This window comes from Lepidochelys kempii, chromosome 17 (genome assembly GCF_965140265.1).
Source record: "Lepidochelys kempii isolate rLepKem1 chromosome 17, rLepKem1.hap2, whole genome shotgun sequence".
Lineage (NCBI taxonomy): Eukaryota > Metazoa > Chordata > Testudines > Cheloniidae > Lepidochelys > Lepidochelys kempii.
In genome coordinates this window covers 8838175-8854894 of record NC_133272.1, presented here as the reverse complement: position 1 = coordinate 8854894, position 16720 = coordinate 8838175, and the positions used below count along the sequence as shown (strand labels likewise).

The window sequence follows — 16720 nt, the reverse complement described above, 5'->3', positions numbered from 1 at the left end:
GATGCAGTTATTCCCAGTGCCATTTTCATGTTGATTGCAACCAACTGCCTGGTGCCTCTCCCTGTGAATGTCTCAGGGTCATGGTTTCAAAAACAATCACAGTCCTTTGATTTTTTTTATTTTTATTTTTTTTTGCAAGAGGTTTCAGCTAACTACAACATGTTTTTGTGTACTGTGTAAACAGCTTCCTTGGAGCTGGCAAAGAAGTGAAGGGAGGAATTAAAGGATGTGGCCATTTTCAAAACATCAGGCTTTGGGACAATAGGCGCACAGCTTAGTTCCAATCATTACTGCCCGTTTGTTGCCAATCGTGGTGGCTTTCCATAGTCCTGGGAAAGTGTTGGGGAAATATATAGTGCAGACAGCACTTCAGTAGAAGTCTGAGCCTGGAGAACACCCGTAGGTGTCTGCAAAGAGCGAGGAGTCTCTCGGTACAGTAGCTCTCTCCAGAGGCATCTGGCTCCCTAATTCTTCGTGCTGGTTGATCCATGGATCGGTTTTTTGGAGCCGAGGCCTTAGGGAGAGAGAGAGAACCCTCTGGACAAACAGAAATGTCCAGCTGAGGTTTCGTCGAGGGAGGGCCATCTGCATCCCATTGCTCACTGGCCTTAAGTGCTGCTGCTCCATTTCAGGTGTGAGCGTGAGAAAAATATGGCAGGGGATGGACAAAGGAAACCCCTAAAAGCACAGCTCGTTGCCATCTCTCCCTCTAAGTTATTGAGGCATTGTTAGTACCTGCCCACACCTAGAGCTATTGCCCATCCTGCCCTCCAGTGGAACCAGTAGGAAGGGGCAGTAAAGAGTGCCATGATACCAGATACTGTTGCTGTTCTGCAGAATCAGGGGCTGGAGGAGCGGCATGCTATCCAAACACTGTGCTGTTCTTGAGCTAGTATCACAGCTCAAACATCAGATGCACATGCAAGTGCTGCGAACCCAGCACTGACTTTTTCTAGGGACTCTCCGCCCGCTTGTGCAGACCTTGTGTTTTGTATGAAATACAAGCTTTGAAGGTCCCTTTAGTCAGCTGCAGGGAGTGGCGGGATATTGCACATTTGTTAAATACTTCCAAACAGTGCTGCTCAGAGGGGGGGGGGGGAGCATTTTCATTTGCTGCTGATTCAATATCTCCCTTCCTTCCTTCCTGCAGGATGGGAAACAGCTTGAGGGCACACAAGGAATTTAATTTATTTTTTATTTTTGTGGTTGAAAAATGTTCAAGGAATCTCTTGACCGAGAGACGTTCTGGGTTCAGACCACGAATTGGCCTGAGCTGCGAGTACCCCAGATGTTATAAATCAAGCGAAAAGCACCTCTGAATCGCACATGATTTTCCTTTCCGAATACTTGGTCTGAATAATCCCCCCCCCCTTACAAAATGTGACCTGATCTAATCAGTTTACAGTCACTTTGTGTGGATCTCTGAAACAAATAGAAAAAGCTTAGTTAGGAGAAGAATGAAATGGCATTGTTTGTTCTAAGGGACAATCCAAAGTCCTGGGATAATATGTGAATCTTCCACTCTCTGCTTCTCAGAAAGCTATCTTGTAAGCTATCTTGTTCTTGGGAAAGGAGACAATATCATAGACTATGAACACATCCACTTTCTGAGAACCTCTCTGAAATAGCAGGAGGTTTATTTTGGTGTCGCTGACAACACTGCTGCTCACTAACAGTCACTTGGGAGCTTAATATTCTGGTTTAGTATGTTTCAATAGGTAGCATGGGACTAATTTTAAACAATCAGGAAAATAAATGGAGGGGGAAGTACACATACTCCACTGGCAAAGGAGTGACAAATATTAGCTTGGTACTAGATAAAGAAGAGATTTCCTATGTGCGGGCCAAAACTCCAGTGACATTTCAATGGATAACAAGTAGGGATAAACCTTAAATAGCTCAATAAATATAAACCCCAGTTTACCCTGGCCTAGGTTTATGCATCAGTATAGGTGCGACTAAGCAATCTGCTAGCCACCAATGGCTGAATCAAGGCTATTCCTGAGGGTCCAGAAACCAGGGAGCAGAATTTCTCTCTCAGTTCCCGCTTACGTTTTCTGTCCGTCTCTGTGTTTCTAGTTCTCTATCTTAGATTAGGTACTTATACTCATCCTATTGAGATACTGTCACATCTTGGGTTTATACTCTCACAATCTTTAATATGTTTGTTAAGCTTCGCCCCTGTGAGGCAGGGTAGGGCTATTGTCCCTGTTTTATAGCTGAGAAACAGACACAGGAAGGCTGTGACGGAACAGAGAACTGAACCCAGTCTCGCAGTTCCCGGGCTTGTGCTTTCTTAATGCTCTATTTAATATCAGGTTTCAAAACAAGTTATCATGCCAAGAAATGTCACAATTATAAACATTTTGGTGGGTGTCTCCTTGATAAACCCATCTTTTCAGCCGAGGCACATTTCCCATCTAGACTGAAAGCAAAGCGTTGTCTCCTTGCAATATTGTTAATCTGTTGTTAAGGGGGAAAAAAATCTTAACACCAGGCTTGGTGCTTCATTGCTTTTTTGTTAGCCCTGAATAGAATTATGCATCATGAATAAAAACTGCTGTCAACATGCATTGGTTTCAAAACATTCGAGCATATGGTATGTGATTATCTGTATTGTCAAATGCAATAAAGTGAATTTGGATATAATAAAAAATGTAATATTTTAGAAATTTGGTAATAAACTGTAGAAGAATTGACAGGCGGAGACTCTCTGAGGCCTGTAGGCAAATACATAGAAATGGCAGGACTTTTCAGCACAGCATGGAGTGGTCACAACAGATGAATTAGAAAAGAGCTTTAATTCATGAACCTAACCTGGTTAACTAAAATCTGTGGCGCAATAGCTTTTCATCCCAGCATTTGCAGGGGAGAGTGACCTTTCTGTGGCTACTTGCTGCCCTTTTCAGCAGTGTTTCCCTTTGTTCTCACCCACTGCTTGGTGGATATACAGCTTCAAAGTAATTGAACTTGACTGATGGTTACCAATTTGGAATAATAACTGAGGCCCAATGGAGGCCAAAATAGAAGAAGCAGTATTGTCTTGTGATTAGAAAGGAGGGCTGGGAGCCAGGACTCTTGGGTTCTGCTCCCATCTTTGCTACTGATTCACTGCATTATGTTGGGCGGGACACTTGCCTTGTGCCTCACTTTCCCTGACTGTGGAAATCAGGACAATAACTTTATCTCAGAAGAGAGTGAGAGACTAAATAAAAATTTACAGCATCCGCTTGTGAAAGGTACGGTAGAAGCAGAGAATTGTGACATATAATAATATGCCCCAGGCACTCAGGAGCTCTGTGACGTGAAAACAAGATTCCATCAAGCACTGTATGGACCATTTGTTGCAGATACCACTGATGATAGAAGAGGTTTGGTCACCTGGTAGTTAGAGAATGAGGCCAAAGGTCAGGAAACATGAATTCTACCCACATTGCTGCTGACTCTGACCTTCGGCATGTCCTGCCTAATCTCTGTGCCTTGATTTCCCACTCTGTAAAATTTGAATAACACCCTTCCTTCCGTCCTCCTTCATAGAGCACTCTTCCTCTAAAGAAAGGTGCTATATATGTACTTTCGATTGTTATTTCCAACACACATTGCGATTGCTCCTAAACAGGGATCTCTGTTAAGCAACCGGAGGACACTCCCTTGCTCAAAGCAGAAGATGTTTAGCACTTCCATTCCTTTCTGCATAGAAGGATCTTGTTTTCATATGTGGCCTGGATCGTGCACATTAAAGGTCTTGCTGATGAACCTGAAAAAAGTAGCTTTCACGTGTGATGGAAAATTCTCTTGGTAGATATAGATAGATTAATTGAATTTAAAAGCAATTTGGAACTTTTAAAATTTCCTTCTTGGTGGTTAAAGAAGGCCAATTTATATCAAGCTCCCCGGTTTTTCATTATGACTCCTTGGAGGGCCAGAACCAGAGCATCTCGGTCATCAGATGAAGGTATAGGGAGGGTGAGGAATATTGAATAGAGAGAGTTTTTCACCCAAGTGTTATCCAAAGTTGGAGTTAAATAGGTATTAACAAAAAAGCAAAGACGTAATAGAGATTTAGATAATGTAACTAAAACCCCTTCCCCTCTCTCTAACTCACATTTTAGTCTCCTCTGGTGCCGCAATTACATTAGTTTTAGAATTCTCCAGCAAAAACCTAGATGTTAAGACATGATATTTCTAATGTAGAAAGCCAAGCAGGAAACAGAAAACACTGTTGGGGAGGTTAGAGGGGAAAGAAACTTTCAGGCCTTCTTTATAGACAGAAATGAAGCAAGGAACCCTGACACGAATGCACCTCTCATGCCCATACACACAATTTTTCTCAGGTCACTGTTAATGCTTCTAAATGATCTGTGGGTATATTAATACTGTCTGTTAATTAACAATATCATAAAACTGGCATTTTGTAAGCTGCCATGTAGTGCATGTTTTAGTCATTATGTACTCAGCGCTTTGGTTTGGTTTCGGAATGCTAATCGAATAAAATTTTAATGAAGATTTGTTGCTATGAAAAATTTATCAGTAAGAGTTCAGGTGCAGCTTACATTAACGTGGCTTGTAATATGCAACGAGACTTCCCCTTTCACACCAAGTGCTGCAAATATATTTTAGTTAAAGCTATTCTTTTGATATAAGAGCAAAACTGAATAATGAACTCTTAAGTCTGTGCCATTTTATTACTAGGAGCAAAGGGGCTCCTACCCTTTAACTAAGAGTCGTATTTTTGTTTAGTTCATGCAGTTTTGCCTCTCCATTGATGCTCTGCCCTACTCAATCTTGGAGTCCACTCAGCTGTGAAGCAAGTACACAGCAGATTCCTGCCCTTCTCTGCCAGGGTGGATCTAGCTGCCAAAGCCCGAAGGAAGGAAGGGAGTATGTTTATTGGTCAGAACAGGAGACTGGGCGTTAGGAGTCCCAGACTCTGTTCCTCACTGTGTGAGAGAGGATGGTGCAGTGGTTAGGGAACTAGTCTGTTACTTGGGAGGCCTGTGTTCAATTTCCTGCTCTACCCAAGACATCCTATGTGACCCTTGGCTAGTCACACTGTCTCTCCATGCCTCAGTTCCCCCCTCTGGCCCATGGGGATCATAGCACTGCCCTACATCACAAAAGTGTTGTGAAGGTAAATTTAATTTAAAGATTGTAAGGACCCTATTAGTATGGTAGTTGGGGGCCACATAAGTACCTTGGAAATGGCCCACCTTGATTATCACTACAAAAGGTAACCATACAATAAAAGTAACCTGCTGTGTGCTTCCACAGGTTTCGGTGCCTGAACACCAGCGGGCTGATTTTCAGATGTGTTGTACAAACACAACACCTCCCGAAGCAAACAGGAACCCAGCACCTTTGAAAATCAGGGTGTTTTTAGTTAGGTTCCTGAACATGGATTTTAGGATCTTAACTTTAAACACAGAAAATTTTGAAAAGTTTGTCCAGAAATTATGTGCTTCTGAGGGAGGGGCAACCACCCCCCAGCCTCTGGGAAAATCTAGGCACAGAAGCCTGTTAGAGTGGAGTTTTCCCTTGTTAAACTGACCAAATGGCAGTTTCACATTCCTTAGATACCTATATTTTTAAATACCCTTGAATGACAGTCCCTTGCAGTGGGAGGATGGAAGGGGAAGCTGAGCCTTGCGGTTCTCCAGAACAAAAGCAGAAGAATATCTTCCTGGTGCCCTTTATCCAGCTGTGTGGCTGACCTCAGCTCTTTGCTTCCCTGCTGCGTTAGTACTGAAATGCTAGCACCTTTTGTGGCAGTCTCAATCTGAAGCAGTTGTCTGCCAATTTAATTTTGAGAATTTACTCCCGTATATTGGCACTTCTTAACTGTGGTAATATCTGTGTCTGTCATGGGAACCCGACTAGTTTCCTGACCAACCCAAGACGCACACGCCAAATGGATTTGTGAGCTGATCTTCTGCCTTGATGAGTGTCATTGAGAGAAATGCTGCTGTAGTGTAGAGCACGCTTTAGAACTAAATGAGGTTGGTATTTTCTAGCCTAGACCATAGGCATTCCTTCCCACCCCGCATTGCTGGGATGGGACTTTATTCTCAGTACAGAATATTATGCCTTCAAATACAATCATCAGTATTCCCGGCATGTTTTCATGTACTTGGGGTGTGAAGGCGGGAGGGAGTGTGTGCATATAAATAAAAAATTCTTTTTCTGACACACGTGCATATATATGAATGTGTGTATTATATATTTATATCTGTCCATATCAGTGATGGTACTTGGACCTGGCCTAATGGACAGGGCATTTCCTTGCTCTGTAGTTGAGTCATTTCACTGTGGCTGTTGGTTTGGTCTCAGTTGGAGCCCTTAGGCACTATCTTGTTACAAATAATGAATAATAGCTCATGCTTTTTTTGCAAAAGGCAGTGTTGTAATACTCCCGCCACCTGGTTCCTCCTTATTGTCCATGTTGCTTTCTTGCCTAGGTTTGCTTGAGAGTTTATAGTTGCTTTTACACCACTCCTTTCTGTGAGGTAGGGGCTGGGAGAACATCTGACACGCCGACAGCTGCGTGATGTTTTCTGTGTGATGGAGGCGAGTGTGTCACACTCCTTGCTGAATAAACAGACAGGCATGCCAACAAAAATGTAAATGAATCCTGCGGGTGAGGTTGCTGGTGGGACTAGAACATGGGTCCCCAGCATTCCTAGGCAGCAGTGCTAATTAAGAAGCTTGAAAAGCTCACATAAACACTCCCGTGTCAGCTGCTACCCACCGTTCCATGACTGGTCTGGAGCCAGTGCAGAAGGCAGCCTTACATTCCGTATGAAGACTAAGCACGAGTTCTGTATTCTGTACACACAGCTACCTTTTGGGGAGGAATCTCAGGTACAGTAAAAGTGAGCTGTAGCTCACGAAAGCTTATGCTCAAATAAATTGGTTAGTCTCCAAGGTGCCACAAGTCCTCCTTTTCTTTTTGTGAATACAGACTAACACAGCTGTTACTCTGAAACCAGTAAGAGCTTTGTTATCCGGCATATTGGGGGAATGGGGCAGGGGTGTGTGTGCCAGTTAATCAAATATTCCGGTTAACTGAGAGTTATACTTTACCAATGGAATACCAATTTTCAAAGAATTAGACTACAATAAAATGAATCAAATATAAAATACAGTAGCACAGTATACAGGTATTCACCAATCCACTAGTAGTAATGCACTGCAGAGTGTTTGGTTTCTTGAACCACTTAGGTGAAAACAAGTAAAGTTTTCTATACACTAGATTATCTTCTGACACTACATATCATAATGGGCAGCATGTGGCGTACACCCAGATCACTAAAACTTACACTTAACACTAAAACTATACTGAACATAATTTAATCTTTCTTTGATTCAGAAGGCACTTCAGGATCCTGCAGGGTCTCAGGGTCATTATCAACATCAATTATCATTGTAGATGTAGAAGGGGTAGGAGATTGGGCTGAATCTGTAATGACCCTATGACACACCCTGGAAACTGCTTTTTTGAATAAATCCCTGTTATCAGCTTGCTTACTTGTCTTCTGCCTCTTTTGCGTAAAACTAGAGTGCAGAAGCATAACCTCCTGGGCAGTATACTAGTCCCGGTTACTAGATTGAAGATTTGTATTGGGAGATATCAGAAATGCCAGTTAATAGAGTTTTCCGGTTGATAAAGTGCCGGATAACACAGCTTTTACTGTATTTTCATCTGTTGTAGGGAAAAAAAATCTCTATATTGAAATTGAAATGATGGCAGTTTTCGTCCAAGGAATTCAGATCTCTTTACATACATTAATGAATTACACACACTGCACCTTAGGGAAGCAGACCTCATTTATACCAAGTTGACAGGTGAGGAAACTGAGTCAGGGAGCAAGAGAGTGATTGCGCATAGGCAAGATAGCAAGGCTTGATTTAGAAACAGCTAACTGCAGACCAGTCAAGAAGATATTAAGCTCAAGCTGGCTCTGAACATGTTATAAAGCGAAGCATGATGACCCGGTCTTTGATATATTTGGTTTCAGTCTCTATTTCGTGCAGTAGCCAGCTATCGCAGCCATATCACTGTTCAGGTTTTCTCCAGTCTTCTGGAAGTCACAGTCCTTGAGGCCAAGCAAAGATCATGGGTGTATGTGAACTGCCTGGTGATAGTGTCCAGTAGGTCATTGATAAATACATTAAATAGGTGCCGGCAGTGAGCCTTGCAGGAGTCTGTTCTTCTGGATGCTCCAGGTGCTGGTTTTGAGAAAGACAGGGGGGTTAAATGACTTGTCCAGAGCTATATAGTAGGTCAGTGGCAGAGTTGGGGCTAGCACCCAGGAGTGCTAACTCTCATATTCTTGCTTTAAGCACCAGATAACCCTTCCTTCCAAAGCCAGAAGTCCTGGTTTCTAGGCTTTTTCACTTGATAAATAACTCTTCCTCCAGTAAAAAGTTTGGAGCCCGTCTGATTTTTTGTCCTTTGCTATGAAAATGTTTCTTCCTGACGTAGTAAATTCTGTTTTTAAGTTGAAGATTTGGTAACAAAATTTACATCATCTGATTCCTATGCTCCCCTACCCTTCTGGTTCAAGGCTTTTTTTATTATTACTATTATTATTATTATTAATTATTTTATTTTATTATAAGAAGGAGGTTTGACAGCCTCAGGTGTGAGATAGTTTACTAAGTAACTTTTTCCCTTCTGATTATGAGGGATGTGTGAATAACATAGAACCATATTGATTCACACCAATCTATGCATCGACTGTGTGAGAGCCACTTGCAATTCCCAGCAGCACCAGAAAGCTTTGCAACAGGGAGAAATATGACCAGGCAAGTTGAGAAAATAAATTAAACTAGTGTCAACTTTTCTTGTTTCTTCCCTCATTATTAATAGATGGAATGGGGCTTGTTTATCAAGAAGAGGAAAAATTAATTGACATGGACTTTAATATTATTATGCCTGGCTTGTCTGGTCACATTTCTTCATTTTTTTGAAAGGCATTTTATTACCGTTTACAGTGACCAGCTGCCAAAACTATTGGTGTAAACAAGAAAGCAGGTGCATAAATAATGCTGCAGTGGAACTAGAGGTTTTGTGCATCTAAGCTTAAGGAGCTTAAGTAGAGGAGAAAGGAGAGTCATAAAGCAAATACAGATTAGAAGATGAGGTACCAAGAAATAATATTAGAACGGATGTGGTACTGTCTTAATATTTTGTCATTATGTAGCTGTGCCTCTTAAATGGATATTATGGGGTGGTTATTTACGTCCATCAGAACATCTGTATGTTGGCAGATGGATGAACTCTGGAACTGATAGATTTACTGGTGATAGGGAGCTACTGTAGGCCTGACCCTGCACGGTGCACAGATGACGTGGTGTTGTGCACGGTGCTAGGGTTGCTAGGTGTCCGGTTTTTGACCGGAATGCCCTGACAAAAAGGGACCCTGGCTGCCCCGGTCAGCACTGCTGACTGGGCCATTAAAAGTCCGGTTGGTGGCACAACAAAGCTAAGGCAAGCTCCCTGCCTGCCGTGGCTCCGTGCAGCTTCCCTAAGCAGCAGCAGCTGCATGTCCCCCCTCCGGCTCCTACACGGAGAGGCAGCCAGGGGGCTACACATGCTTCACCACCCCAAGTGCTTGCTGTGCAGCTCCCAATGGCTGGGAACCGTGGCCAATGGGAGCTGCGGAGGCGGCACCTGCGGATGAGGCAATGCGCAGAGCCACCTGACCATGGCTCCACGTCGGTGCCAGAGGGGGGACATGCTACTGCTTCCGAGAGCTGCTTGAGGTAAGCGCCGCCTGAAGCTTGCACCCCTGACCCCGCCTCCCCGTGCCCCAACCCCCTGCCTCAGCCCTGATCCCTCCCCCCCCCCCCCGCACTCAGAACCCCTTGATCCCAGCCCGGAGCACCCTCCTGCACCCCAAACCCTTCATCCCCTCCACAGAGTCTGCACCCGCAGCCAGCTGGAGCCCTCACCCCCCCTGTACTCCAGCCCAGGCCCCATCCTGCACTTTGAACCCCTCAGCCCTAGCCCGGAGCCCCCTCCTGTACCCCAAACCCCTGATCCCTGGCCCCACACCCGAGCCTACACCCCCAGCGGAGACTTCACCCTTCCCAATCCCCTGAGCCAGTGGTGAAAATGAGCGAGTGACGGTGGGGAGAGCGAGCGCCAAAGGCAGGGGAAATGGAGTGAGAGGGGGTGGAGCCTCGGAGGAGGGGCGGGGCAAGGGTGTTCGGTTTTGTGCAAGTAGAAATTTGGCAACTCTACGCAGCGCAAATGTCAACACAAGGACTATGCAGCTGCAGAGTGTGGCATGTATGAGACAAGTGCAAAGAAACCTGATCCTGCATTAACAAAAGCACTGCCATGCAACTGCCAAGTTATTCTTGCATAGCAGCAGAAGTGAGGGCTGAGAATTTATTTGCGTGCTGAAGATGGTGCTTAAACTCATGTCTCCTCTGATAGACGTTTTCTCCTTTCCATGCTCTGCTCTCTTTAGATTATTGTGAGGTCATGGTAGAGGCTTGGTGATTATAGTGTGTATTATTTGTATAGTTTGAGTAGCAGCCATCTTAGTCTGTATTCACAAAAAGAAAAGGAGTACTTGTGGCACCTTAGAGACTAACCAATTTATTTGAGCATGAGCTTTCGTGAGCTACAGCTCACTTCATCGGATGCATACCAATGCATACTGTAGGTTCCACGGTATGCATCCGATGAAGTGAGCTGTAGCTCACGAAAGCTCATGCTCAAATAAATTGGTTAGTCTCTAAGGTGCCACAAGTACTCCTTTTCTTTTTGCGAAGACAGACTAACAGGGCTGTTACTCTGAAACTTATCTAAAGTGACCACTCTCCTTACAATGTGTATGATAATCAAGGTGGGCCATTTCCAGCACAAATCCAGGGTTTAACAAGAACGTCTGGGGGAAGATGGGGGTAGGAAAAAACAAGGGGAAATAGGTTACCTTGCATAATGACTTAGCCACTCCCAGTCTCTATTCAAACCTAAGTTAATTGTATCAAATTTGCAAATGAATTCCAATTCAACAGTTTCTCGCTGGAGTTTTTTTGTTGTAATATCACAACTTTCATGTCTGTAATCACGTGACCAGAGAGATTGAAGTGTTCTCCGACTGGTTTATGAATGTTATAATTCTTGACATCTGATTTGTGTCCATTTATTCTTTTACGTAGAGACATTCATAAACCAGTCGGAGAATACTTCAGTCAATACTCAGTTCAATACTCAGCCATAGTGCTCAACCTCAGTTGCTCTCTTGCACTAGAGCACAAACTCGTTGCTTTGTTGGATGCATGGACTTGTCAGATCAAGACTTATATGCCCTGTAAGGTGGGAAAGTACCTTTAGCTCACTTTGCTGCTTTCACATAATTCTGTGGCTAAGGGACAAGCTCTATGTGTGTGTGCGTGCCTGTGTGTACACGTATGTAGATCTAGCTACACGTAACTAAATATACGTGTACACAGAGGTAAACTCTTGACCATACCAAAACTTTCTGCTAACTGGCAAGAGAAAATAGCTGTGTCTCATAACAATGGTGTCATGTCGGCTTTATTTCACCAAAGCTGACACAAGCCCTTTCCAGTGATGACAGAGGTGTGAAATATAGCTGACTTCAAGTGTGAAAAACCAAAACACAGCACACAGGAGCATGATTTTCTGAGCAATTGACACTTGGCACTTATTTATACTTCTGCTGATTTTAAATTGTTTTAATCTTGTATGGCTTCAGTGTTTCGCTCATTTGTGGGGCACTGTGGTAGAACGTCACTACAGAGTAACTCTGTTTAGCTACATAGTACAGTGGGTGGAAGAGGTGACAGCAAGCCGTTGATAACTACTCTTTGAGTACGCTGTGCCTTATGGGAGTTGTTGTTTGGGTGCGTCATGTTCCCATTCTCCTCTATGGGATGGGCTCCCCAGGAGGACTTCATCTCCGATGCCATGATGTACACTCTCCCCTCACCATGATAGGAGCTTGTGGTGCATCATGGGTAATGTAAGCTAGGGAACCCAGCCTCTAGAGAAGACTGGGAGCATGAGACAGCCAAACTACAAATCCTAGGAGGAATTGTGGCAGCATTTCAGAATGGAAATATTTAGGGTTTTGATTTTCCCCCCAAAATTAAAAACATTTCCACAAGAACCCTCCATCCATCCATCCCTCCCCCTCCCCAATTTTTCTGACCCGCTGTGAGCTGGAGCTTAGTGAACGTGACATAAATATCCATTCATGTGAATGCTTAGCCTTTCCAAACCAGTGTACAGAATGAATCTAGACATATTTGCTTTTGTCTGTGATAGTGTTTACTACATCAATCAGTCCCCCTGAAGAAGTTCTGGGCCCAGTTTCAGTGTCTATCAACAGCCATTGACCAATATGTGAATGGGATTAAATGATTTTTTTGAGCAGATGATAAAGGAATGGTTTTTTTCACCTGAAGGTCACGAATCCTGTCGCTGCTTCCTTCAGTGATCTCACTTGGCTCAGACGCTCTCATCTGGGGGCATTTGTTTCCTCCTTTATATATTTCCCCTATTCTTTGTCTTTTCTTTTACAGAAAGGATTATTCAAATGAATATTCAGTTTTATTCATTTGAATCAAGGGGGGGAAAAACCCAACTGTTAACTCTGTTAAATGCTTATCTCTTAAATAGAGCTAGTTAGCTTCCAATAATAGCTTCATTCAGGAGGATGCAGTATAATTTCATTTTAAAATGTGTGCTCCTTGACAACCGGAATCCTATTTTTGTCACCATTTTAAACAGCTTTCTTTGTTTTGTATTAATCTCTTTCGTACACTTTCTGTGGAATGTTTGTTGTTGTTGTTGTTGACTCCTGTTACCTCTCATAAGAAATAATCAACTGTTTGAGCCAGAAAGCTTTAGAAGAGTTTGAGTAATTTAAAAATGAGTGTATGTTCATTATACTGACTAAAAGGGCATGCATACAGTAATATTTTTCTTATGCAGTTGTTAAAAGTTGGTAGCTGGGTTTTTTAAATTTTATTTTAAATATACCTCAGATTACTTTATGAGGTTTTGATTCCAGAGCAAATGATCTGTTTGGAGTTGATGCATTTAAAATATGATATGATCTCTTGGTGAATGTTCTGTATGTTTTAAGTGACTGTAAATGTGTGGATTATAAGCTACTGGATGCTTTCCAATCAATTTTAAATGTCAGTGATCATAAGGCAAAGGTGTTGTTGTGAGCATAGTGCCATTGATCCTATTGCACTTTGCAAGCTACGGGCTTGATCCTGCAGACGCTGTAAAACATACAGCACTTGTTGAAATGTCACCACCTCTGGGGTGGAGATTAGCAGCAGGGGAATTTGTGGCCATGTCTGATGTTTGGTATATAGGTGAGGTGGAGGGGAGAACAAGCCTTCTGCTTTGACAAATGCTATGTCCATACGTAGGGTGACCAGATGTCCCGATTTTATAGGGACAGCCCTCATATTTGGGGCTCTGTCTTATACAGGCGCCTATTATCCTGTCCCAATTTTTCACACTTGCTGTCTGGTCACCCTATCCACAAAGAGCAGACCGCACCTTGATTTTAAGGGCTGTTGTAGAGTTCCATGCTTGAACTCAGTTGGTACCTCTCTGGAGGCTAAGTCAGGATGTGACTATGTGGTTCCAGGGGCAGTAGGTATTACAAATCCAGTGCTTGAATCCATCCCTTCCTTCTTGTTTTGATCTGACATGGCCCTCCAGTATGGGTTCGTTCCCTATAGGAATGCAGCAAACTAAGGTGGTTACTCCCTGCAGGGAAATAAAATTTTTTTTTTTTTTATTTTCCTCAAGGGCTGCTACAAATAGAAACTAGAAGAGGCGTGTGCAGTCATAGAATGTTGAATTCTTCTAATGGAGGAAGAGAGATGGTTCAGCACAGGTTGCCACTTGAAACCTATGGCAGTCCGTAGCATGATTTGAAACCTATATACTTCAGTGATCAGGGGTTTTTTTCTTTTAAGTTTTTGGCTAGGTTTAAAATTTCAGGTTAATGCCCATATTACAGGGACTTGGGTAACGTATTTACACTGGGAATTGCAGCTTTGTTGCAACTTCCTGATGATTTTTTTTAATCGAGGGCCAAGGTTTGGGGTTCATTTAACCTTTGTTTCTGCCACAGTCATTTGATTTGAAGCACAAAGTCACAAGAGTGAATTCACCCTGTAAGTCAGACTTAGGTGGTGCTGGCCCTTCCGCACAACAGTGAATGTCACCCATAATGAGCTGATGGTCCCATCTCAGCTTTATAATTCAGAACTCCTGTTTCCCTGTCCTGCCATCTAGCCACTAGTGCGCAGTCATCCTGCATTCTTCTTGTTTTCCTTTGTTAATCATCACTTTAACTAATTCATTGCAGATAATAATGCATCCACTAGGTAAAATGATTACCCAGTTAAGGAATAGTATTTACTGTTAATTGTTTCATTGCTTCTTTGGTTTTCCACAAGAGGAAGAAATAAATGTTTTTAGACATAATCAAGTTTGTTTTCTCTCATCAAGCCAGATAGACAGGCATGTTTGAAATGGTGTAGCTCTTTTAAAAACCTGCAAATGAGTGTTGACACCATTGGATTGTTCTGTTATTCCTATTATAAAACCTGTAAATCCAGAACGCTATATGTCTATCTTCTTTAATCGGACAAATCATTTCTTCATAAACCTGCATTTCTGCCTTATGGATGCAGGTTGGAAGGAGTAACCTGTTTCCTAGGTTGAACATGTAATGATTTTGATGGGTTTTCTGGTGGAGTTATGCATATTAACTCTAATCTCCTGAAAATTCCCCTTCTCTTCTTGTTACTTGCAGTGAGACCTGAAAAAAATCGAAACTGAAATCCTCTACTGCAATATTCGCTAATGAGTTACTAATGATGAAGAAGTTTCTGGAACTCAAACAATTAATGACTTGCAGAACTGGACTGGACATTTCATTCTGCTTGGCAAAACTGGTTCCCTGTGGTGTGCTGCTCTAATAACACCAATAATTACTTAACACAGTGTGGGTCCCTAGATTCCTAGGATGTCATGTTTAGTCCGTTAACCACAAAATTTTAGTTGCAACTGCAGTCCTCTGTAAGGAAGAATTAAGCTGAGCAATTTAGAAGACAAATAAAGGGACCAGTTTGAATAAGATGATTCAAGATGCTGCATGCTTGAAGTACTGAGGAAAATAGCTTTCTGAACAAAGATGCAAAGGGAAATCTTTGGATGTTAATGTAACATAATAGTCAGATGTTGTGACTTCTAGGATATTTTGAAACCATTCCGAGTTGTAATTTACCTAAGGAGAGGTGTCGGGGGAAAGCATTCAACAGTATTAAAATTACCCTGTGTTCCTAAACCAATCAACCGGTAGTGCTTAAACCTTGCTAGTTCACTCTAATCACTGAGAGACCCGTTGAGAATAGCAGTGTTCTGTGAATTTATGAATAAGCAAACACACATGCACAACTTCAAGGGCAATGCACTGCAAAATGTAGTTTGTTCACTTACTCTGACAAGCACAGTTTAGTTTTAATTATTTGCTAGTATGGAGTTTTTTAGCCAATGTACTGTGTGTGTTAAAGCAATGGAAGGCATAGTAATAGAAGACTTCACTATAGCGACTTAACAGCTGCAGAATCTTTGCTAAGAATCAAAGTGAGGAGGGCCAGGTTTTGGGAATGAAGAAACAGGTTAGTGGATGCAAAGTGAGAATTGTCAAGGTTTGTACTGTGTTCCCTCATAACAAGAATCTCTGGGTTTGTACCATGCAGCAGGCCACATGCTCAGTTAGCATTAGTATAGCTCATGGAAGTCAGCAGAGCACCATCAATTTGTGCCAGCTGAGTATCTTCCCCAGTGTCTGTGAACAAGATACTAACTTTCTCATGTGCAGCTGGTTTATTCGTGCAAAACTATTTATGTAAAATAAACTAGATAGTTGTGAGCTTATTTATCTCCTGTCCCTTCACCATCATTTTGGTTTCATTTAAAACACGAGTTGCAATGGACTTTTGAGTACAGCATTCATTTCTGTTCCTATATTATCGTGTATACTTTTTTGGTACTAATTTGGAGTTTGGGTTTATTATATTCTTTTATTGGGAGCCTTCATGTTGTCTTAATAGATTTTGATATTTATCCATTGAGTGCTTGAAAGTAACACGGTGGTGCCTTGTGGGGTTTTTTTGTTTGTTTGTTTTGTTTTTAGAAAAGATGGGTGAAAATCAATATGCAGAGCTGTAGCTGGCTGCCAAAATTCTTTAGTGTGGAGTGTCTAAGATAGCATGGACCCAACAGAGTAAATACAGTGTATAGCTGGCGGGCAGACAGCATGCATCAAACAACCTTAAACTGGCCCAAATCCATAGCTCCTTTGAAGCAGCAGTAGAGAAAAGATGAGTGATCAGATCAGAGGTCTTAAAATTTAATAGTTTCTTAAAGGCCTCAGGATGTCCTGATGAGGTATTTGAGGAAGTAATTCAGGAAGAAAGGGACAAATAACCACCTCCAAATCTTGGCTGACCCTTAGGGTTCACTGTGTCAATGTGCTGAAAGGACAAGCCAGGACCTGCTTTGATCCAAGAAGCACTTACTATAGTGACTGCTTCCCTGTGAGAGCAAAGCCAGTCTCTTTTGACCTTATAAATAACAGATGACTAAATTTCTTGTTTGCTCAAAGGCAAACAGAAACAGAAAGTGCTGATACATGTT

The 16720-nt window shown here is 42.4% G+C and overlaps 1 protein-coding gene across 14 annotated transcripts in view; it reads left to right on the top strand.

Annotated features, from left to right (window-relative positions):
• Positions 1-16720, top strand: part of MSI2 (musashi RNA binding protein 2) — a 377362-nt gene that overhangs the window by 264112 nt on the left and 96530 nt on the right. The gene's annotated exons all lie outside the window — the stretch shown is intronic.